The 23,786-nt window shown below is 57.8% G+C and overlaps 1 protein-coding gene across 1 annotated transcript in view; it reads right to left on the bottom strand.

The window, feature by feature from the left end:
* Positions 1-2,848: 2,848 nt before the first annotated feature.
* The window catches only part of TWIST2 (twist family bHLH transcription factor 2), a 48,899-nt gene continuing 27,961 nt past the window's right edge, over positions 2,849-23,786 (bottom strand). The window contains exon 2 of the mRNA XM_032480672.1: positions 2,849-3,563. The gene's annotated coding sequence lies outside the window, so the exon portion shown is untranslated. The remainder of the gene's footprint in view (positions 3,564-23,786) is intronic.

Below are 23,786 nucleotides of genomic sequence, written 5' to 3'. Positions count from 1 at the left end.
GGGAAGACAGACAGGCTTGTGCTCCGTGGGATGGTTGTCACCCCTCTGATGTAAGAAATAGACAGGGGAGGCCTGGAGGGGGGCAGGTGGGGCACCTCACAAGTCCAGCGACAACACTTCCATTCAAAGTCTCGGCAAGACAATTATGTTTCAGTCTGAATCTCGACATTAAATTACAGGTTTACAAAATTGCCATTAGATAAACTTAAGTGTATAAGATGATTAAATAGGAAAAAGACAAAAACGAAAAAACAAAAGAACGTTCACATGAGTGTTCTAAGTTTGGTTCATGGTGGGACACGGAGTCAAGACAACCTGAGATTCTCAAGACTCCGAGTCAGGTCCTCCCACCTCCGCTGCGGGTCGGGAGGAAGAGGAGCAGGTAACGGTTCTGATCCTCTAGGGCCGCAGTCCGAGGCTCAGGTCAGGCCAACAGGAGGGCTATTTAAGTGCAGGGACTCTGAGCAGAGGGTCAGGAAGTGAAGTATGAATGGAATTGTGTGCTTCCTCTAAGGTCAAGGCAGAAACTATTAAGGTGAGTGCGTTTCTGGAGACATGCGCCCTTGGCCACGTCGATCCTGGAGGAGAATCCTCAAGCTCGAGCGATGAGATTTATTCTCAGTCAGCGAGGAGAGTGCCGGTGGGACCTCGTCCCTACACAGGACCTGTAGCAGCTGTGTGACAGTGAGCTGTCTCGATGCCCTCATCCCGTTGCTTTTGTTAAAGTAAATTTTTTTAAGTAGGAGTTGGCAAACTTTTTTTTCAGTTTAAGTACTGTCGGTTTACAATATTGTGTTAACTGCTGTTTTCACCGTGGTGGTTTTTAAGTGAAACCCAGACACATAAATGTTTTCTTCGGTGCCTTTTCTGGGGTGCGTGCTCAGGTCACCCCCGGAACGGTCGTCTGGGCTTCACTAGCCCCAGCCCCTCAGGCGGACGCGACTCCTGCCCTTCGGAAAACGCTTCCAATGACTTCTGTGTCACTACCTCTGTCCTGTTTCCATGTAACTTTTTGGACAACAATTTTAATGTCTATTAAGGAAACATCCGACTCGGCAGAGGGAGAGGGACGTACGTGGGTGAGCCCCTAAAGACAAATAGCGAGCAGGCCGGCGGCCACAGCGGCGGGGCTGGGGGGCTGTTCCCATTCCAAGGCCTGGGCCCTGGGGGGAGTGGGGCTGCCTCCGAGTGTGCTCGTGTCTGGGCAGGGACGGGGGTACGGGGGCGAAGGGTAGGGCACCCCGGGTACTCCAGCTCTCTCCTTGGACTTTGGCCTGGGGGTGCCTTGCCTGAAGCCACACTGAACTCCACCCCGACCCTCCCAGGGGAGAGAGGTACCCCTGGTCCCTTGCTCCCACTGCAGTGAAGCCCCCTGCCTTGGGCTGCGGTGTGGGCGGCTCCCAGGGCCTGGCCCCCACAGTGGAGACCCAGGGACGGGTCACTCTGCAGACAGATGTGCCATTGGCTCCGGCTCTGCTGGGGGAGTACGATTCGGCAATTCAGCAATCAGAAAGGAAGCTCCTTATGGCCACCCCACTTGTCAGTTTTATGTGATACGATGTGGTGTTTTTGTCAGTCACTCCATAGAGAGGGACCGTGACCTCTGCAGTCCTCATGGCCTCTTCTCTACAGGACCCTGCAGGCCAGCGCAGGCAGGGCCTGCCCCCACTGCCGGAGCCGTAGCTGCCCAGCTCTGTCTCCCCACGGTCTCAGCCAGGAGTCCAGGGTGTGTGTGTGTGTTGTGTGCAGTGGGTGCCGGGGCTTGTGCTCAGGGAGCAGGGCCCCAAACAGATGCACAGGACCCCTCCAGGTGGCCCAGCCGGGGGCTGGGCAGCTGGCGCTTCTGCAGCCCCTGCCCTTCCGCTGGGCCTGGGAGCAGGAGTGGGCGTGGGAACAGAGAGGTCACAGGCCACCACAGCCCTGCCAGAGACCAGCACTCTGCAGGGCCTGGTTTGGGAGCTGGGCGGGGTCTGTGTGGCTGTCATCAAGGGCAGCTGCATCGGGCAGACCCTGGTATCAGTTGTCCCCCAGGAGACATGTTTCTGGTGGCTCAGAGTGGTGACCTGTGACTTGCAGCTCCCGGGCTGGAGTCCTAAACCTGGTAGCCACCCCAAACCCTCACTGATGCCCACAGACATGGTCCCGAGGCCAGCAGGTGGGGGTGGGGCTTCCTGTCGCTCCTCAGCTGTGTCTGTGCCGTCTCTCTGCCTTCCCGGACCAGACCCCAGCCAGATTTTCCTTCTGGGCTGCAGACCGTGGCCCTTCTGGGATTTGCGCTCCATCCTCGCCTGCACGCACAGGTGCTGCGTCCTTCACCTCGTCCAGCTGCGTGCACCCGGCTATGAGCTGGACAGCTGCATGTGGAATTCACGTTACTGGGGGACAGTAACCCACTCAGGGAAGTATGAAGGACGGCGTGGACGTCATGTCTGGGGAGAGGGAGGAATTCCACCTGGGAAGGCTCTGCAGAGCTGGCGGTGAGTAGTACTGAGCCTGGACAGCAGGCATGGCCACGGGACAGGGGAGGCCTGACCTAGAGGAGAGGAGGCGGCCTGGAGAGCCATCTCTCGCTACCTCTACCCTTGGGGGGCAGGACCTACAGACACAGGCACACACAGGGCCTGGGGCCAACCTCGCCTGCTCTCCCAGGCCTGCGTCTGCTAACTCTCTCAACCACATGCGGGCTGGTAGTTTCTAGAAAGTTCTACAACCGTGTGCGGCATGAGACGTCTCCCACCCTTTCTTGTCCCCTCTCAAGCGAACGGACAGTTACTCCTGCAGTCCGTTACAGCTCTCAGGCTGCTCCTCATGCTGCCAAGGAGAGGAAAGAAGAGATGGAGGCCAGGGCTGCGGGGACGACTTTATTGTTCCTGGAGGGGAGCGGTGTACACAGCCACACTGCAGTCACTGAGCTTGTTAAAAAACATCTCAATAAATAAAACAAATAAGCAACATATACACTGAAACAGAAAATATTTTTTAAAAACAGTTAGCTAAGCAAACTACGAGAAAGAAAGAGAGGAGAGGTGTGGGAAGGCTTCCAGGCTTACTGGGAATAGCCATGCAGAGGCTGGGGGCGGGCAGGCAGGGCGAGGTTCTTTTTCTGAGAGCCTTGGTCCAGTTTAAACAGAATTGTACAGGAATGCATTTCTGTTTTATTTAAAAAAATACGTACATTTAAAAAGGCACTTAGAGGGAGATACAAACCCCAAATCCACATCCTTGTAAATGTGCTCATGAATTCAGCGATTTTTCTGAAAGAATAAATCCCCTCCCCTTCAAAAAAATATAAAAATAAAACCCAGGCCTGGGTCTGTTACCACTCTCAAAAAGTGGCGAGGATGCCAACGAACACGTCACCAGCGAGAGGGACCATGAGTGCCACCGCCTCTGCGGGGACCGTCGCTGGGGGGGGAGGCTGTGTGGTGCCGGGTCTGCCGCCATCCCCTTGTCTGAGCGCTCGGCTGGGGAGCTGGCAGGGTGTCCGGGAGGCTGCGGAGGTTCCAGAAGTTACGGGCTTGGACGCACCCCCTTTCCACTTGCTCCTCAGCCCTGCGGACGGTCTGGAAGACAAGGCAGAGACGTGAGACGCCGCAGCTCCCTCGGTGTCCTGGGGGCAGGCGGCCTCGCTCATCGAGGGGTCCCCAGGCTGGACGGGCCGGGGTCAGCAGACCGCAGGCACTGCTCTGACACCTGCCCCCTCGCTGCCCGCCCGGGCAGAAGCTGGGCAGGCGACCAGTCGGGGCCGCCGGGCACCTGCAGGCCGCTGTCCCCAGGCGAGCAGCTCCCACCCCTCCTGCCTCCACCCTCCCCTGCTGCCCCAGCCCCCGAGGGCTAGGTCTCCTGCCTCCTGCGCCCGCTGGCTGACGGAGCTGACCCTGTGGGTGACCTGGGGGCCGGACCCCGGCAGGGGAAGGGGTGTCGGGCTGAGGCGGCTGCTGGGGCTTCGGGGAAGCAATGACGGCGCCGCCGACTGTGGGCTGGAGGGGAGGGTGATGCAGACTGCGGGGCGGGGGGGGGGGGGAGCGCGGAGAAGCGGGCGGAGCCGTCAAGGGAAGGGTTGTTTTCTAAACCTGTGCTTTTGAAATCATTACAGAGTCACAGAAAGCTGCAAAATGAAAATGTACGGGGGTCCACGTCCGTCCGGTCGCTCCCCCCGGTGCCGTCCCGCGCAAGGCTGGCGCAGCGCCACGGCGGACAGCGGAGCTCGGCCCGGTCTCGCCTCCCTCGGGCGTGCGCTCCGCGGCCCCCGGCACCGGCGTCACACGCGGGTTCCGGCCCCCCGTCGTGCCAGGACTCACGACTGTTGCGCTGCCGCTGCCACGAAGCCCTGGAGCGCCTGCAGCGGGGCCGCACAGCGCGCGTGGGCCGGGCAGCGCGTGGCCGAGGGGCCCGGGCCGCCTGCGGCTCCCAGCCCGCCGTCGCCCTGGGTCTCGGTGAGAGAAGGCCTCCGCCACCTCCCTCAAGACCAGCCCGTGAGGCACCAGGAGCCGATTCCACCGACAAAAGCCACGCTCTGCCAGAAACACTCCTGCCTTCCCACCATGAAGGTTTGGTCAGTGAGAGACATCTGTTGCCGAAAGGGAGGGTTTTTGGACAGCAGACGGCAAATCAGAGCATGATGGGACAGGGAGAGGGGCACCTGCCCGTGTGATCCAGCAGGCGGGTCCCCGGATCTCCCCTGGTGCTGTCCATGCCCACAGGTTTGCAAGGGAGAGACGTGTCGGGGCCAGGGTGTCTGGTCACCAGACTACGGGGTGAGTGACTCGGCTGCTGTAAACCAAGGTCGCACGTAAGTCACGGCAGTGGGGACAATGGGGGCGTGCAGTGGGGCGGGAAAGTAATTCCGGGCGTGAGCATTTGGCCAAGGACCTCAGCACATGCTGGAAAGGACCCACACATACATGCTGAAGGTAGTGGGGGGTGAGGACAGTGGGCCCCACACCTTGCTCCAAAGTGGCAGCTGATGGCTGGGGCAGCGTCTGGCCTGTCACCTCCTGTCTTGGGACCACTGGCTACTGGCCGCCCAGTTCCTTAGGATCCAGTCCTACAGCCTGTATCCAATCCCAAGTTTACAGCGTCATCCTCCCCAGGAGACCCTGAACTTCGTTCGGGACTTCTCAAGCCTGGCCTGTGAGCACCTTGGGTCCCCTTTCCCTCGGGGTTTTAAGTGCCTGTCCCCAGGTCTGGCGCACACAGCACTCCCATCCACATCTGGTGAACTAACATGAATAACCTGGTAGCCTCCAGATCGCACGGGAGGCCAGTCCGCTTGTTGAGAAGCCCTTGAGAGCCCTCTCTGTGCAGGGGGCCATGCTGGCCTCAGTGGGGACCTGATGGGGTGAAGACAAGGCTCCCACCCTCTGGATGCACCGCCCTGGGTGGGGGAGGCGGCCACCAGAAAGGCTCTGCTGGCCTTGGACCTAAGTGCTGAGACGGCGGACAAATGGGGTCTGCAACAGGGACTGGGGGGTAGGGCTTGGGGAGGGCAGGGTGGGGCAGAAATGGCTTCACCAAGGAGAAGGCTGCGAGATGGGTCCCCACCGGGAACTTCCTACTGGAAGAGGCGGCTGGGAAAAGGCAGCTAGGTCCTAGGACCAGGATGTGTAAAGGCACAGAAGTGTGCAAGGGTCTCTGATAAGGTGACGGGTGATGTCCCCACAGTGCGCATGTGTGTGTGTGTGCACGCGTGTGCGTGTGTGTGCACGCGTGTGCATGTGTGTGCGCGTGCACGTGTGTGCGTGTGTGTGCATGTGTGTGAGCACATACGTGTCAGGGGGACCTGACGGCACTCTGCCTCGTCCTCCCACGCCCCTGCTCCTCCCTGTGGAACCCGGAGCTCCACACACAAGCCAAGTTGCTCAGGGGACACCAGAAACCTCTGCTGAGTGGAGACAAAGCTCTGAAGAAGGCTAAGACACATTTTCCCTGAAACTCCTGTGTGTGGAAACACACACACGCTGTTGCTTCTTTTTTTCTGAAGTTCAGAGCGCTCCAAATATGTAAGCCTTTTTAAGTGGTCCTGGGCAGAAAGTCAAAGGCTGCTCTCTCTCGGAGAATGTGGTTGTAATTAGATAATTAATGGGGGGGGGGCGCTAGAGAAAGCTAATGGAAGCCTTCCTCAGTGGGAGGAAATAATTACAGGAGGTTTTGATCCATGAGCTGAACCAGCCCTCCAAGGGGAAATGCGGTGCCATCCGCGGAAAGCCGAAATGGCAGGCCCGCCCCCAGCAGCGGGGGCTCCGGGGTCTGCTTCACAGGCGCGCGGGGGCCGGGCAGCAGCAAGCGGCGGGTTCGTCAGTCTTCTTGACCGAGAGTCTCCGGGCCCCCGCCCCCCAGATGTCACCCTGACCCCAGCCGTGTCTGCTGACATGGGCTGAGTTCTCAGCCACAAACGTAAAACATCTGGGGCCCTGGACGGCCCCCTGCGTATAAGAGCCGCCTGAAACCCTGTGCACGTACCCTGCGCAGAGCTCACCCCCAACATCTGTCTGCCCGGCTGCGACGCGGCGGCGGGCAGGGCCGCGGGGGTGGGGGCGCTGGGCTGAGAGGGCGGCTGTCCTCCTCGCTCTCCCCGCCAGACCATCGGGCACCGACAAGCAGAGAAGGCTGGTATTCAACTCTGCACCCCTTGGACCTAACACAGAGTGAAACAGCAACAAAGCTCCCCAGAAAGAGGCACGGGTGGGCTTAAAGGGGAGGGTTCATTATAAGGCTTTCCATCCATTCACCGATTCACCCACCCACCCTTCCATCCATCCACCTTTCCTTCCATCTATTCTTCCAGCCACCCTTTATTCTACCTTCCCTCCCTCCCTCCCTTCCTTCTACCCACCATCCATCTACCCATCCTTCATTCCATCTGTCCCCCTTCCTCCCTTCCATCCATCCATCGTCCATCCATTCATCTATTATCCATCCATCCATCATCCATCCATCATTCATCATCCATCCATCTACCATCCATCCATTCATCATCTATCATCCATCGTCCATCCATCCATTCATCATCCATCCATCCATCCATCCATTCATCATCTATCATCCATCATCCAACCATTCATCATCCATCCATCCATCATCCATCCATTCATCATCCATCCATCATCCATCCATCCATTCATCATCCAGCCCAGCCAGCCAGCCAGCCATCATCCATCCAACATCCATCCATCTATCCATCCATCATCCCTCCATCACCTATCATTTATCTATCTGTCTCTTCAACATGTATTGAGCATCTTTTGAGTGCCAGGAGTGCTGCCAGTTGTTTAAAAAGCCCAGAGATGAATCAAAGAAATCTAGCAAGGGAGAAGAACCATGTTTTGTAAACAACTAGAATCCAGGGTAGATAGTGGCAACTTTTTTAGAGGAAGTGCAGCTAAGGCTCTGCAACCAGAAGGGCAAAGACAAAGTACTGTGGACTTGGTTGGACTGCAAAAAAAAAAAAAAAAAAAAAAAAAGCAGGGTGAAGAATAAGGGTGGAGGGAGATGAGCACAGATGTGAAATCTTTCTGGTGGGACACAGTGCATGTGAACACACATGCACTGCCCACAGAAGCCCAGGGCGTGGCCACCATGCACAGCACAGAGCACACGTCCAGGGCATCACCACAGCTCTCACTGCCCCTTCAGCATGAAAAGTGGAGGCATCTTTGCCTCCATGGGACCCAGGCACTGCCCAGCTCACTTGAAGGGACTACCACCTACCGATCTGCTCTTGCTGCCACATTGCTTCTCTGAGCTACCGCCACCCACCCCCCCCCACTAGGCTTAAAACAGAGACCCTCAACTCCTGGGCTCCCAAGTATGCTGGGATGGGGGAAATGCACCAGGGAGAGGCGGGCAGCCATGGACCAGTGGTGGAGAAGCTGGTGGGGGCCGCCGCCCTGCTGGATCTTCCTCATTCTGCCTGGGTTGGCCCCCTCCCTCTTGGGCATTTGTCCAGCGCTGTCCTTCAGCTGGGCCCTCAGGCCCCTCGCCAAGCCTGGACACAGCCTCCTGACCATCTGGATACAACTCCCAAGAGTAGGTTGGAGGGGTAGTGCCAACATCCTAACCTCAGCAGAACGTCGCTGATACACAAATAGGAGCAGAGAACAAAAGGCGGTTCAGGTCAGACAGCTGAGGACCCCGGAGCGGAGGCAGCAGAGCCGAGCACCACACCCGGCGCAGCGACGGCGGGTCAGACTTCCCGGACAGCGGGACCTGTCACCTGGTCAACGTGTGCGGACAAAGTAAGAGCAGTCAGCTCTGAAAAAGAAGGAGCAGCCGGGAACAGGAAGAGGGCTCTTGGACATCACGAAAAGAAGTCGAAATTGCTTAAGTAATGGAAGCAAAAGAGCAAAACAGACAGCGATGAGAAGCTGTGACTGAATCAGAGACCGACTCCCGGAGCTCTCCCGCGTCTGTGCAGAAGGACAAAGGACGGGGTGGGTGGGGCAGATGCGGTCCCGGCAAGATCCGGGAGGGTGGCGGCCCCAGCCCAAGGAAGATGACAGTGTCGGACGAAAGGGAATGCCACGTTCTGGGAAGGACAAACAACACGACAGGCAACTGAGGCACATCACAAAGAACATTCTGGATTCTAAGAGGAGAGAAAGCCTCCTCCAGGCTTCCAGACTTAAAAAGAAACAAAAGAGGACCAGGTGGGGTGGCTTCGCGTGTGCTCAGACCACCTGCCCACTGGCAACCCCAGGGCGCCCAGAGTTTCTGTGGAGAACAGCATCCCTTGAGCTCTGCACCCCGAGGACCCCCAGACCCAGGAGAGGGGAAGAAACATCAGGCATTGGAGGCCTCAGGAAATGCACCTCTCAGGGGCCGCTTCTGGGAAACACTACTTGAGAAAGTCTTCCATCCAGATGAGTAACAGTTTGGACTCTGTCTTCGCAGGCCTGGCACCAAGGATGTCACAATCCCCTGCCCTCTGCAAAACGGCAAACAGACAAGAGGCTCGTGGTCAATGTGCCGGTCGCCCCGAGCAGGCAGGTGCTGCTTCTTCCCCAGCTGGGCCCCCGGGGTCCGAAGCAGCACCTGGCAACCAGGAGGTGGCCAATAAGCCCCGCTGAAAGAGGGACACTGAGAGGTCAGACAGCAGAGGCGAGGGGGCCCAGCGTGAAGCGCCGGGCTCCCTCCAGAACCTGCCCTCTGCGATGCACTCAGGCTCACATGCTCCTAAGCTTCTGCTCCTTCCGAGTTGGCTGCTCCCTGACCGGCAGCGTCAGCGTCACACAGGGGCTCGTGAGAAACGCAGGCCCAGCCCGGAGGCCAGGAATCACCGCCCACTCTGACAAAATCCCCGGCTCTTCTGAGATGCATCCTGAGCAGAAAGCCTGTATCGCCCGCACCCCTGTTCCGAGAGGTAAACTGCAGCGGAGACGTGCTGGGACTTCCCAGAGGCACACGGCTGCTTGGAGACAAGAATTTGGGCATCTGATGCTGCGTGTTGGGGGCTGGGCCCACAGCTGGCAGCCAAGCCCTGAAGCTGTGCCCATCGGCTACGATTCTGCCCGAGATCCCTAGACACAGAGACCCCCGGGTCCTGCCCGGGGCACACCATGGACACCGCTGTGCAGCCCACCTGGGTCCAGCTGGTCGGCGGCCCCTTGACAATCACCCACCTGAATGGGCAGCAGCAGGGGTGCTGGTGACAGCTCCCGGGGAGTCTGAGACGGGTCAGCCGCTCAGCTGGACGGGTTTTCTTTCTTCGCTCTGGGTAAGGGCTTGGAAGAGACCGCGGGGCACTGAGGGCAGGCTTGCTCTGGCCCGCCTCCCTGCCCGCTGCTGACCCGGCCAGGATGGACAGTGCCAGCGGGCGGCTGGCACGGAGCTCACTGCCCCAGCGCCACTTGCCCCAACGCTGTCTCTGTGACAAATGCCTGTCCAGAGACAGGAGGAAATAGGGGTTTTGCTTTCATTGGAGAGAATGGGCAGCCTGACCTTCCGGCAGTGAGCTCCAATCAGGCCTGAATGACCAGACAGCCGGCAGCGTAGACAGGACCGCCCCTGAATGGACAGGTGCCAGGCTCACCTGGCCCATCAGAGAGGCAGGGGTCTAGCCACACTTGCTGGGTGCTGGGTGGGGCAAGGGTGCCAGGTGGGGGCCCTCCATGGGTCAGAGACGGGGCATCTTCCCAGTTCGGGGCCCCTCCCTCCCTGCCGACCTCCAGGCACCTCTCCTGGCTGTGAGCCAAGCCTGGAAGCCTGGAAAGGCAGAAAGGCAGAGAAATGGTGGCGCCAAATGGCAAGACAGACCCCCACACACACACAACTATTTGGGAATCCATTTTTAAAACCTAGAATGGCTGCAGGGAGCTTGGAGCCATCCTCCTGTAGGTCGGGCTCCACTGACTACAACCTGACTTTCAAAGGAGAAGTTTGCGGACACATTCCTGTGGGATGACGGCGGCTGAGGCGGGATGGACAAAAGGCAAACTCTGCCCTCCTCCAGGCAAATGTAAACCAAGAAGTGCTGACATCAGGAGACAAGGTCCTCTGGGCAGCTGTGCGAACTCATTCCCCCCGGGACCCCCCCTCGGGGGGGTCCCTGTTCCTCAGGGGCCTGGGAGTGGTCCCTGAACCCAGAAGCAGCTGTTACAAGCCTCTCTCTGCAGCCCCCGGGCCCTTTGTCAGACAGCGGGACAGAAGCCATGGCCGTGTGAGCCTCATCAGGCTGGTGAGTGGCTAGGAGGCCGCCCTGCGCTGCCCAGGGAGCAGAGTTAAGATGTAGAGCTTCTGTGCTGTGGGGCCTGGTCCATCCCCTCTGGACAGTCTTGCTTTCCCAGGAATGGCTGGGTGGGCGGGATCCCCCCACCACCCCACAGAGCTCCTAGGACCCCCAGCAGATGGAGGGCTTCTGCTGGCCCCGCTGAGAAGTGCCCGAGGCGCTGTCTGCTCTGCTGGGCTCCGCGAGGACCTCGGAGATTCCGGGACCTGTGCGTTCAGCCCCGTGAGGCTCAGGACAGCCGCCCTGTGTTCCCGAGGGGCCGTGCCCGTCGGTGCTGGTGTTGCCGACGCCTCCTGTGGGCTCCTGCGTTCCCGACAAGCCCGGGCTTGCAGACGCCACTGGCCGGGGGCCCCTGCACAGCTCAGGTCTGGGGTCGGAGAGAGGGTGCAGGTGGGCGAGTACAGGCAGCCCCCTCTGAGCTCCAGGACGCGGGGGTCGGACCCCGGCTCACCCACCGGGCGTGAGAAAGGGGCACCCCCTTTGGAAAGACGGTGCTCACGATGCCAGGGCTCGTTTCCGGTGGCTTCCTGGTGACCTGCAGGGGGCTGCTGGCCTTGCTCCTCCCGGGGATGGAGAACTTCACGTCCACTTGGCAGTGGGGCTGGCCTGCTCGCTCGCTCTCCTTGGTTTGGCTTCGGTGATTCAGGCTGACTGTGGAGTGACCTGTCTGTCAAGAAGAAGTCGCCCTGAGAACCGCCTGCAGAGGGAGCACGCTTGCCTCCGGGAGGCGGGGCGGGTCCCTCCTGGCCGGTGCCTCCCAGGGTCGCTGCCTGGAGAGACCTGGCGGGCAGAGCCATGCCCGGCAGCCCCGAGGCCCTCCGGGGCCAGCTCTGCTCCATTCCCAGGAAGGCCCGTGCTCCCGCCGGCCTGTCCGCAGTGTTTCGGCCTCCGAGGGAGGTTGTCCCGTTTCTTCTCCATGAGTCACGGGCGCCGCAGAGGACACTCCCAAGTTGCAGAGAGGTGGAGCAGTTCTGAGCGGCCAGAGGAGGATGCGGCCTCTTCCTGGTACCCGGCCTCCAGGTCCAAGAACTGCTTTAGCTGGTGAGTTATGCTCTCTCCAGACGTCACTGCTTCAGCTTCCAAGCAGAGCTCCCAGCTGGACGAGGGAGGAACAGACACTCACCCTGCAGGGCCCTATTTCAGGCTGTGGGGACAGGAAGTGCCTTCAGAAATGGTCCATCCAATGATGTCATTTCAGAGATGGGGAGACAGGGACCTGGAGCTGGGGGTGAATTATCTCAAGGCCCCAGACAGGTGCAGAACCACCACCAGAACTCAGGTCAGCCAAGCCCTGGGCTAGAAATCCCTCCTGTCCTGCGACCAGCCTCGTTCCCGCCACTCCCGTCACACAGGTCCAGGCCCGGGGCACTGACTTAGCAAGTGTCCTTACACGTTTGACAGACGAGTATCTGAAGACACAAGGGTCCCAGTCAGGGCAGACCCAGCTCGAGAGGAGATTAATCGAAGGTTTCCCGACGCCAGGTGTTCTGCTGGACGTTGGCTGGGAATGACTTGGCCCCTGTCCTTGGCCAGTTCAAGTTCACTTGGGACAGACAACAAAGTAAATTATTGGAACAAAAATGTAGTGTGTTCTAAGGAAGCTATCATATAGGCACACACAGGTCTACAATTATTTCACTTTAAAATACAAGCATGTGATGCCGGTAAAAGAGTAGAAATGTTATAACGGAAGCGTTAAAGGGGCATAATAAAAGTACCGAGAAGGCAAGGCCACGTTTCCAGGGGTGTGAGGAGCTCGCCACCGAGCCAAGGGGTGGCCCTGGGTCTTCAAGGGGCCTGGTCCTGGGTGGGGAGGGTGAGGGGGCCTCACGGGCACACGTGAGGGGGGCTGGAGGCAGGTGGGGATGTGGAAGTAATGCTGAAGGCAGCTCTGGGGAGGGGCCAGAGATGTGCAGGGCCGCACAGGGCAATGCGGAGGCAGTGCAAGGGCTGAAGGGTGCACCGGCCCACTGAGATGTGCCTTTCAGAGACAAGGGTGGGGTGGTCCCAAGGATGGCCAGGAGGGGAGAGACTCGGGCAGGGCCCCCGCTGCGGTCCAGCACGAAGAGGCCGAGGACCAAAAGGAGACGCAGCAGTGCTGGAGATTCAGCAGGGGTGAGTGGTGACTGCGGGGTCCAGCTGCGGCTAAAGGAGAGGCCGTAACCCCAGGCGCTAAACAGAGGTCCTCCAGGGGGCGCTCTTGTGGGGAAATAACAAGACTAGTGCCAGTCGGGTCGCCTTATTGGAGCTTTCAGGGCACCCTGAAGGTTGAGTTTGTAAATGAAAAATATTGCCACCCATATCAGTAAACAAAGGATGCTGCGGCCCTCCAGTCAGCAGCCGCTGCCGCCAACACCCTCCCCATCCCCCGACCAGACAGTGAGCAGAGGGAAGTCGGATGCAGACAGGCGGGCGGCCCGGCCTCAGCTGCCACCCCTGGTGGAGCCCCCTGAGGGGACTCGGGGTGTGGAGGACAGGACACTGGCCCTGCAGAGCCAAGGTGCACATCAAAGGAATGACTTCAGTGAGCCCAGACCTTTGCACCTTCCCAGACGCAGGGAAGCGCTCAGTTCCCTGACGAGATGCCTGGTTTCCTTTAATTAACAGACATCTTCTGATGTTCTGACTACCTGGTCTTTGTTGGAAAGACCCCTATACATCCTGGCTCCCCCGACCCCAACAGTCGGAAAGAGTCTCTTAAGAGCGACTGGAGAGGCCGTCATCCCAGGTTCAAGCCAAATAAAATACAGCTCTCAACTTGCAGGCTGTCCGTTTTTTCAGCCGGCAAGTTCACTGAGCAGGATGTATCGCTCGGAACCCCAGAAGAGGGTTATGGGAAGACCCCCCCACCTTCGAAGGGATGAGGACACAGTTTACCTGCTTTGCTGGGATATGAACCCGGGCCTCTGGATCCCAAACCCGGGCCTCATTCTCCATCTCTGTGTGTGATGGGACTGGGGGACCCAGACATTTAGGGGCACACATCTGGGGACTGAGCATGGATAGTCTGTAAGAGGTATGTGGTGCTGGGTAGCAGCGCCCCTGCTGGAGGGAGGCCTGCATCACAGGGGAGGACCAGGACCTGCACTGGAGCGAAGTCGCCCACGACCAGGGGGAGGGCAGGTCCAGGGGAGTGCGGGCGGGTCTGGTTAGGAGACGCCTCCTGCACGTTTGCAGCGACGTGAGCGCCCTGGGGACTGGCTCTATGTGTGGGACTCTGCTGAAGGAGGTGCGCTCACTTCCACATCTTCAACAGAGGCTGTAAACCACCCTGGTCAGAGGACCAAGAGCAGGGAGTGAAACCCAGACTCCGGCTGTCTGAAGCGCCTGCCACCCCGTCTCTTACGGGGGAGCACGGTCTGGAAAATGTGAAAGAACATTTCCCACGCACGATGAAAAATGGGGGACATGAAACTGTTTCCAGTGACAAATCGGCTATGACGATGAACTGTCCCTAAGTAACCACTGCCAGCTTTTCGTTCCCAAATTAATCTCCGAAAAGTAATTTTAAAAACGCGAAATGCTTTACAGAAACCACTCCACCTAAATCTATTTTATTGGGCACTCTTCTTTTCCAACCACCCAGATAAAATAGGCTACTTTTGAAATACCAGGCATAAATGCATGCGTATCCAGAAGAGTGCAAAAACCTCACTATGCGACAGGAGGAATCCTACTATGACCCCGTCCCCGGCCTTGCCAGTCTCTGGGAGCCCTGATTTTGGCAGACTCCAGACAGTGTGATTGACTTGGAAAAACCGACAGCCCCTGGGGTGCCTTGCCGTGGAGGATGCACCTCGAGGCACGAGGATGTCCCAGCTTTCCAGAGAGCAGCTGGGGGCTCGGCTAACCCACGCCGCTGGAAGGCCTTTTGCTTCCCCAGCTCCAGATTCAGCTTCTTTTAGCCCATTTTGTCTTCTTAAACTTAAGCACCACGTGAATGAAACTGCTCTTGGTCGGGAAAACCTCCTACTTGGACATCTCCCAGTCCCCTCTCAGGTGTGGGCAGCACTCAGGTGTTCAGGTAAAATCAGCTCATAGAAGCAGGACGGGGTGAGTGAGTAACGACCCCAGGCCAGGCCGGCCCGCATGGCTGCGAGTGGTTGGGGTGGAGGTGGGAGAGGACTGACCCTCCTGGTGGTGGCCTGGCCACTGCCCACGAGGAAGCCAGGCCCTGGGGTCCAGAGGGAAGGTGTGCATGGTGGCTGTGGGATGGGTTCCACCGAGCGGTGAGATGAAACTGAACTGTGAGCCTGACGGGCAATGAGAGCCCATGGGAAGAGGACGGGAGGAGGTCACCGCGGCGGATGAGTGCAGAGCAATGGGGGACTGGTCTACGGACAAACCTGCTGCTGAACTTGACCCCTCACACCTGCACTCAACACAGCTCGTCCTGCACAGCCCGTTCCCTGCCCCGTGGTCACTAACCCCAACCGGAAGTCCTCTGATGAGCCGGCAGAGCGAGTGCTCAGGTGTCTCCAAGGCAAACACGGACACAGCCCAGGCACTGGGAGCCTGGGGCTCCTGGACCGGCCACCCACCTGGGCAACGCACAGGCCCCGTCCACCAGCTCCCAGCCCCCAGCCCCCACACCATCCCCCCCAGCAGCCGGAGGGGGTCCCAGCCCGTGGCTCCCGCCTGTCTTGTCCCCGGGCCTCCACATCCCGCTCACAACCTTAGTCTCCTGCTGGCAGGTGAAGCCATCGTCTTCGATCACTCACCCTGGAGACCTGCCGGGGAAAGGACTCCCCTCTTAACCCCCAGGTCATCCCACAGCTGACCTCAGACACCTGGGAGCCCTCAAGCCCCAGGGGCAGTGGACGCAGAAACCGAAGGCAAGCTCGCGCCAGCAAGCTCCGAGGGCAGGCGGCGAAGAGCCCACGTTAGAGGCTCTGGCTTCCCCCGCGCTGGGCCCGGGGGCCTTGACTGAGAGCCGGGAGCATCCACCGGGCCCAGCCCCCCAGAGAAGCTCAAGGTCACCCCGCTGACCTTAAACACACCCGGAGGTGATGTCGCCCCTGCAGGAGGTGTCAGCTATTTTCTCCCCAAAAAAGACGGCTGTCAGTCTCCTTCCAACAAAGAGCTGTAATTCCCAACGTTTCGTTTTTGCAATTCAAACTTCTAACCTCACGAAACACAAATCTAAGGGCTTCTTTGTCTGCACTGAACCTGGAAGGGCCTGTGAGTGAGGGCGACAGGCTGTTTTTTTAATGGAAGTGGAGCTGATTTAAAGTGTTGTGTCAGTCTCAGGTGCACAGCAGCGATTCAGTTATGCATATGTACACATATCCTTTTCAGATTCTTTTCCGTTACGAGCTGTTACAAGATCTTGGCTGTAGCTCCCTGTGCTGTACGGTAGGTCGCTGCCGTTTATCTGTTTTACATGCAGTATAGTATGTGTCTGCTGATCCCAAACTCCTAATTTATCTCCCCCCACCCCCCGCCTTCCTCTTTGGTAACCATAAGGTTGTTTTCTATGACTGTGAGCCTGTTTCTGTTTTATAAATAAGTTCATTTGTGCCCTTTTTTTAGATTCCACACATAAGTGATGTCATGTGGTATTTGTCTTTCTGTCTGATTTACTTCACTTAACATGAGACTCTGGTCAGCCCACTAACAACCGCCTGGTGCCGACTGACGCTGGTGGACTGAGCAGCTCCCGTCTGGGAGGGGCGGGCCCTGGGGGACAGGTGCCCACTGGGGTCTTCTCGGCTTTGTCTTTTGTCCAAGAGTTTGGAGAGACAAGCCCTCGTCCCAGATGGCTCTCTGCCCTTAGGGCCAAGTAAATAGATAAAGAAATATGTTCACTATTGCTCAATTTTTAAAAACTCTGATAATTCCAGATTGAAATCCCACATGTAAAACTTATAGCAGACTCAAATAAATCTTATGGAGTTTACTGTGTTTTCAGAAAATTTTTTGTACAAGAAAAAAAGAAAGCCCTGAATTAGTCTGTATTTTCCCGCACAGCGTGCTTCCACAGGAAATGGCATGAATGAGAAGTGCCTGCCACCCACACACACTTCCGAACGCCAGCCCCAGCGGGGCGGACACCGTGTGTGTGGTGGCAGGATGCGGCCCGTCTTTTTGACAGGCTTCGGGAAACCGCTGGTTCTTGGTAACCTCCTCCTGAGCTGAGGGCCACTGGAGCAAAGCATTTGAAAACAAATGAAATGCTCCCTGGATGCTCAGACGGGAGGTGATGACTTCTGCCCAGCGGGGGTGACCCAGGCCTGACACCGTGCCGTCCTGCAGGCTGTGCTTCACGTCTGGAGGGTCCAGCTGGTCCTGCACAGCTCGGGAGTGGGCACCACACGCTCGCACTGTTCCTCACGGGCCCGTCCCACAGATGTCGGTGTGAATTCAGGGCAGGCTCCATCAGACCCTACTGCTCTCATAGCTGTGTCTGTCCCGTTTGCCTACACGACATCTCTGCTGCATCCAGGAGCTCTGTGGATGGCCGAGCGCCGGACAGCAGATGGAGAAGGGGCCCCTTGGCGCCCTGGAACCTGCCGCACCAGCCAAGCGGGCTGGGGGACCTGCCCAAGGAGGGCACAGGACTCCCTCTTCTTAAATTCCTGGCAGAATCAGCCTGACAGTCGCTCGTGGGAATCACAGATGCACACGAGGTGGGCAGAGCCATGTATTTCCCCAAATACTCCTATTTTTTCACTGATTGCAACAATGTTCCTGAGTTTGGAAGCCAGAAACGACTACTTTTATTTGAAAGACAGCAGAATGAAAACCCAGCGATGGGGGACAGACCTTGGAGTTGCGACCAAAGCAGAGTAGCTGAAGTCCGGATATTTGCTACGACGTTTCTGACCAAATCAAAGGCCACTCGCTCACTAAGTGGGAACCGCCCTTCCATGATCTGCCATTTTTAATGCCTTTCTTTACCATTTGAACTCCAGCTTAACATCCTATAGTAATTCCGTTTGCCAAGAGAGACCCACGAGTGAGGAGAGCAGTGTCGATGTGAGTGTTTATAAAGGAATTCAGCATCTCCTTTAAATCTTTGATCCAGAAATCCGTCTTCCCATCCAGACTCTCTTTAATCAAGCTTTGTCAATAAATAGACGTGATGCAGATGTTCTGTGCAGTTTTAAAGAACTCAGGTTGAATCCACCTACAATAAAAACACTGCCCTGCAAGCAGACGCAGACGAGGAGAGTTAATAGACAGAAAAGGGCTTCAGCAAAACCCGGAGAGGAGGCAGGGCTCTGAACAGGAGCTAGTACACCTTGGACCAAAGATGAGAGTCCGAATGATGCTTAAGGAAAGCGCAGAACCACCAGAACGCTTTCAACACCTGACAGCAGTTACTTCAAGGGAACCTGGGGAACGGAGTGCACGTTTCGTAAGCATGTCGACGCAGCCATGGTCACACTCTGAAACAGTTTAATGATTTGTTAGAAACTTTAGTGAAAAGTGCCTTTAGAAACCGAGCTCCCCCCACATGAATCTGAAATGACTTCGTTTTCCCAAGCGCACGCCATTTCACAAGGCAGAGTGAACACATCTGGGCCCCGGACGCGCGAGACAGCCCCGCGTGATCAGACTGGCGCCCTCCCCCGTGCAGGGCCGCTGCGGTCGGGGCGAGGGCGGCGGGGCTGCAGAGACAGACGGGGACCTCCGCGGGGTGACCTCCGCGGGGTGACGCACAGTCCTGGCTCTGTGCATCCTGCCCCTCCAGGCTGACTGGGGCTCAGCTCCACACGGTCACTCAGGACTCGGGCCGGCAGAGTCTCTGTCTTGGAGCTGCATGTCGGGGACACACGGCCTCCCAGCCACTTGGGAAGAGAGACTAGAGCGTCCGTGCCACATGGATTCCTGCACAATTCCGCCTGGAGATGCTGCTGCCACTTCCTCTCGAACCTCATTGGCTGGAACTGGTCACATGGCCCTGACTAACCACAGGGTCCCGGGGGCAGCGGTGGGGGTGGGTAGGACCAAGGTGTGGGGGTGGGTAGGACCAAGGTCTGGGTGTGCACTGAGTCTGCCTTGGGGGCCAAGGCAAGGGTTTTAAACAAACGCTTGTCAGAAACACAAGAAGTAATTTGTGGACAGTCACTTGGGAAAACATCTGATACTTTAACTACACTACTCTTACCCGAATGTGAGGGTCAGACACCTAAAGCTGCTCCTGGGGGGGGAAGTGCAGAGAGCCCCATACTGAATGAATGTGTGAAAAAACTTAACTTTTAAAAAATATTCATTCAGGTCAACCCTAAGAGCAAAACACCAAGATGACCGCAACGACGTGAATCCACCTTGACTTGTAACAATGGGGTCTTAGCCACTGACCCTGCTTTATGGAGATGATGTGGCGGCTGGAAGGCAGGAAGGGCGGGCTATTCCTGGGCTTCGAGGTGCCACCCCCACTTCCCTCGCCCCCCACCCCGCCCAAGTGATGGGCCCCCTGGTTCTCAGGACGGCAGCATGGTGTCCTTGCTGTGAAGGTTCCACTGGGAGGGGTGACTCCGGAAGCCTCGTCGTGATGGACTGAGTGGCAGTATCTTGCTGGATGTCCAAGGTTTCGTGAAGGCTCCTTGCTGAGCGATGGTGCCCGCATGGGCTGGCTTTTCATCTCTCAGCATCTCTCCGTGGGGTGTTGTACACTGTGCAAGCACGTCCTTGAACGCTGCTAACACATTTACTCCAAAGGAGTCAGTTAAGAGTTCCTAGGGTCTTATTCCTCCTTTCTGGCCCTGCTCCAGGTCCTTTTCAAATATATAACTCTGGCCTTAATTCTCTGTCACCCCTGTACACGGTGACTTTTGGCAACTTGGTCAAATTGCCTCTTCAAAGCAAACAATTATTTCACCCCTTAAGACCAACTGCCCACTAAAGAACATAGTCAGATACAGCCAATCAGAGAGGCTGCAGAGGCACGGTGCTGCGAGGCTCTGAAAACTGACAGGTTACATTTCCAATAAAATATTTAATAAAATCTCAAAAATAAAAAGGCCTTTCAGGGCTGGGCCTGGACACAACGCCCCTCCCTCTCTTTCCCGGCTCTTGCTTTGGTCACCTGACTTCCACCACGATCAGGAGGTGTTGCAGTGGACCCTCCCCCATGGGGAAGCTTCTCTCGCTGCGGGGACCCCGTGCTGAAGACAGAGCCCCCCAACCAAGCACACGACTCTTCCGCTTCCCCTGCCTCGCTCCCCGCCTGCTCGCTTTGTTCGGCTCATGGGCATGACCCAAGCCCATGGACCACGGTGGTGGCCTGGACGCTGTCCACCCCCAACACCCACCTCGCTCCAGACGACAGCCTGGAAGTTCACCCTCTCCAAGTGCGAGCCAGGTGAACTCAGGGCTGGATGAGGCGTGACCCTGGACACTGTGTTCATCCTCAAAGCACCAGCACCTTATGGCATCTTCTGAGAAGGAAGCTGAATTCTCCCTCGTGTCTCGGACTGGGGCCCCGAAAACTTAAATGGAAGCTTTTCAGTGAACCAGGAGGTTGTGGAAAGAAGCCCCTTTCCCCCGCCAATACAGCTTAGCCTGAGTTTTGGGAATTCTAATTGTTGAGTGGAGAACATAATTAACCCTCGGTAAAGCTGTGACCTTGGATAGTTACAGGGATTCAGGGGTTCATGTCATTTCATGAGCAGCTGGGGACTCAGATCCCAGGAGAGGGTCTAGGCAGGTGGGAAAACACAGGCTTCTGCTGGTCTTTAGGATAACGTCCACCATACACTTTGCGTCTTAGTGGGAGACCTGTTGGCTTTTGTGCGTTAGGCCTGTAAGTTAAGTCGGGAGGGTAGAGCTCATGCTTAGCATGCAGGAGGTCCTGGATTCAACCCCCAGTCCCTCCACTAAAAGATAAACAAAGAAAAACCTAATTACTCCTCCCAAAATAAAAAAAAAAAACAAACAAAAAATATAGAACTTTAAAAAAATTATAAGTTAAGATTACAAACATACTTTACAGAAAGGAACCATCTTGGTTCCTTCAGGAAATGACCCTAAAGTGTTGCAACAGCATCCCCTCCACCTCCCCAGGGCCACGCGGGGCATTCACACGCCGGTCTGCAGGATTCCTGAAGATCTCAAAGGCGGATGCTTACCATCACCTTCAGCAGCATCAGAGGGCCTCTCACCTGCTGACTGGCACCAACCCACAGGCCACGGGGAAGGGACAGCACCCAGACCTCGACGCCTTCCACTGGGCTGCGGGCTGGCGCAGCAGACGCTGGGAACTCTGGAGAGCCGGGGGGGCAGAGCCCTGAATAACATTTCTGGGCTGGATCCTTCCCTCGGTCAAATGTGCCCAATAAATAAACCCACAAGAGGCCAGCTTTTCATCTTCCACCACTTTGCCTGGGCTACATGAAACTGGCCACACCAGGCAGCAGGGATCAGGGCCCTGGTGGGGCGCCCTGTGGACAGTGAGAGGGAGGTCGGGAAAAGCGGACGACACCCAGAGGAGGGGGCCCTCCAGCCCCAAAGACAATCAGAGAGGGAAGCTCTGGGGCCCAGGCAGCAGCAGGTGGCGTGGTGGCGGCACCACCACCTCCCCGGCCTGGGAGGGGTCTGTGCACAGAGGCACAAGAGCTTCTCAGGGGCGCGTCTCACGTGTGTCGCATCCTGAGCTGTCTGCTTCCACGGAGGGGGTCAGTTGGTGGAACCCTTTATCCACGCCCCTGGGGAGCTGGATTCGGGAAGGGAGACTGGGCTCAGCACAGGCCCTAGACTCTTCCTTCTGGAGCAGGAGCTGGCTGCAGGGACCGACTTTTCCCATCCAGCCTTCCAGCAGCTGCCCGGACCCCTTGGCCTTGTGTGGAGGCCCACCTCTGCCAGCACGGGGTTGATTCTGCCTGACCCTGGACCCTTCATCTTACTTTACAGGTCATCTGTAAGAAGTGGGGACAGCCTACCCCAAGAGAGCTCAGAACCCCAGTGCTGGGACTTGCCCTCAGAGGTCAGGCTGTTTCGCAAAGGAAGCTCCATCAGGCCCAGCTAGGCCCTCCCGTCTGCCCTGAGCCACCTGCTACCTGAGTGACCCTGGTCACTTCTCGTCCCCAAGCTGGACCTTGCTTCTCCCAGGTGGAAGTGGGGACCTGGCTCGAGGTCTCCACAGCCCTGGGGTCTGGTGATTTTTTAGAATCTCGAAGGAGACCTGAGAGCTCACTCCCGTTCCTGCGGGGGTGCAGCTGGCCTCCGACAGCCCTGTTTCCGAGTCCCAGTTGAAGCTGCGAACCCTTTATTTCCCCTAGAAGACGCCTCGTGCTGTGAGTGCCCGCGGTTCCTCCATGGGGTGGGGCTGGTTTAACCAGAGGATTCCTGAAGGGAACAAGGAGGCCAGAAGGAGCTCAGATAACTTCACGTGGCGGGTACAGATGGCCCGAAGCCGAGTGCCGCCCCCGCCTCCGCCCCCGCCAGGCTTCAGAAGGACTCTTACCGCCCATCAGCTCCTGACGTCTTGCAGATGCAAAAGGAGAGAAAAGCCAGTTGTGGACACCTTGCAGCTGGGAAACCAGCAAAGCACACAGCCCTCCAGCTTTTCATCCTGAGAGCCGCCTCCTTCTCCATGAGGCACGGAGAACACCCCCACCCTGTCCTTCCCGGACGCCGAAATTGGGGGTGCGTCTTACCCACCTCCCTCCGTGTCAGAATCCCTCCCTGGCCGCGCTTCTAGAAAACCTTTCTGCTTAAGTGCTGAGTGTTTTCCCTGATCTGCCTTCAAAGCCCCAACCCTTTTCTTTCCATTGGAATTAAAAGCCTGTGAGTGGTGAAGGATGGGCTGGCCGTCACTCCCCCGGTGTCCCCAGCCCCTGCTCCCTTCACTTCTGGTTTTTCTCTCCGTGTTTCTCCTATTTCACGTCAGGAAAGCCAGTCCGGCTCCTCAGAGATGAGCAGCTGCTGGAGGGGCACAGTGGGCTCTAAGCCACAGAGAGTGTAAGGCGAGGGATGTGGTGACCGCGCCGTCTAGGCTCCCGCGGGCCTGCACGCCCGCTGTGCTCACGGTCCTGCGCTTCTGGGCGGGGACGCACAGGTCACGAGGTGACTTCAGGGGCCGAGGAAGCAGTCCCCAGCCCCTTCTCACAGTAAATAAAGCAGGATGCTCAGAAACCCCACGCTCTCCTCCAAGGTGCCTCAGGCACCGCAGGCAGAAAAAGGAGGCCAGACACACAGGAGGCTTGCCGTGGCCTCTAGAACTAGTGGAAAAATAGGAGCTGGAAGGAAGGGTCATCACAGAAAAGTCCACGTCCCCTCGCCCCAAACTGCCCCTGCTTTGAGTCCCCCGGGGCCACGCTGCCCAGAGGGTGTCCAGCATCCCTGGGCTCCAGCGCTGAGAATGGGGCAGCCCTCCCCCACCGCGCGGACTCCTTGTGCTGTCTCAGGTTCTGATCCTCAGGCCACAGTGGACGATGCCCTTGGCCTATGACCCACGAGGTCAAACCCAGACGCCCTCAGGCGTGTGTCACCTGGGAGCCTGGCTCTCCTGGGCTCACACCTGGACCGAGCCCCCCTGTCCCCCCACAGCCAGCCCCCCGGCCCTGGCTCTCAGCGGCCTGCACTGCCCGGGTTTCTGAAGAGCTCCCCGAGAAGCATCCTTCTGTTCTGTTAGAAGCAGCTCTGCCCTCGGAGAGCTCCCACAGCTGAGCGGTCACTTCACAGTGCTCCACACAGACCTGCTCCCGCAAGCCCCTCTCTCGGAACACGAGTCCGCGAGTTCCCATCAAGTTCGCTCATCCCCGGGAGTCTTCCTTGTGAATTTAAGTGCCTTTATAGATCGTTAGTTCCTTGGCCGGGAGGCCAGAGCAGGGAGGAAGCGGACCTGGAGCGGCGGTGGCCGCGGCCCCAGAGGGCCAGAGAGGCTCTGGAATGAGAGTAACACGAGGCAGTGTCGACCCCAATTAAACTCCCACGTGCTCCTCAGCGCTGTCTGCTGGCGAGGCCGGGCACCTGGGCTCGGCGAGGGGCTCGTGGCTTCTGCGTTTCTGTTTGGGCCACAGCACAAAAGTGGGGAAAAGGGCTGATGGGTTTTCCAGCTGCCGTCCTGTTAAACGTCTGGTGGTTCAGAAGGAAGGCCGCAGAGAGGCAGGGA

This window comes from Camelus ferus, chromosome 5 (assembly GCF_009834535.1).
Source record: "Camelus ferus isolate YT-003-E chromosome 5, BCGSAC_Cfer_1.0, whole genome shotgun sequence".
Classification (NCBI taxonomy): domain Eukaryota; kingdom Metazoa; phylum Chordata; class Mammalia; order Artiodactyla; family Camelidae; genus Camelus; species Camelus ferus.
The sequence above is the reverse complement of the archived record's forward strand: the minus strand, read 5'-3'. Positions and strand labels throughout refer to the sequence as shown.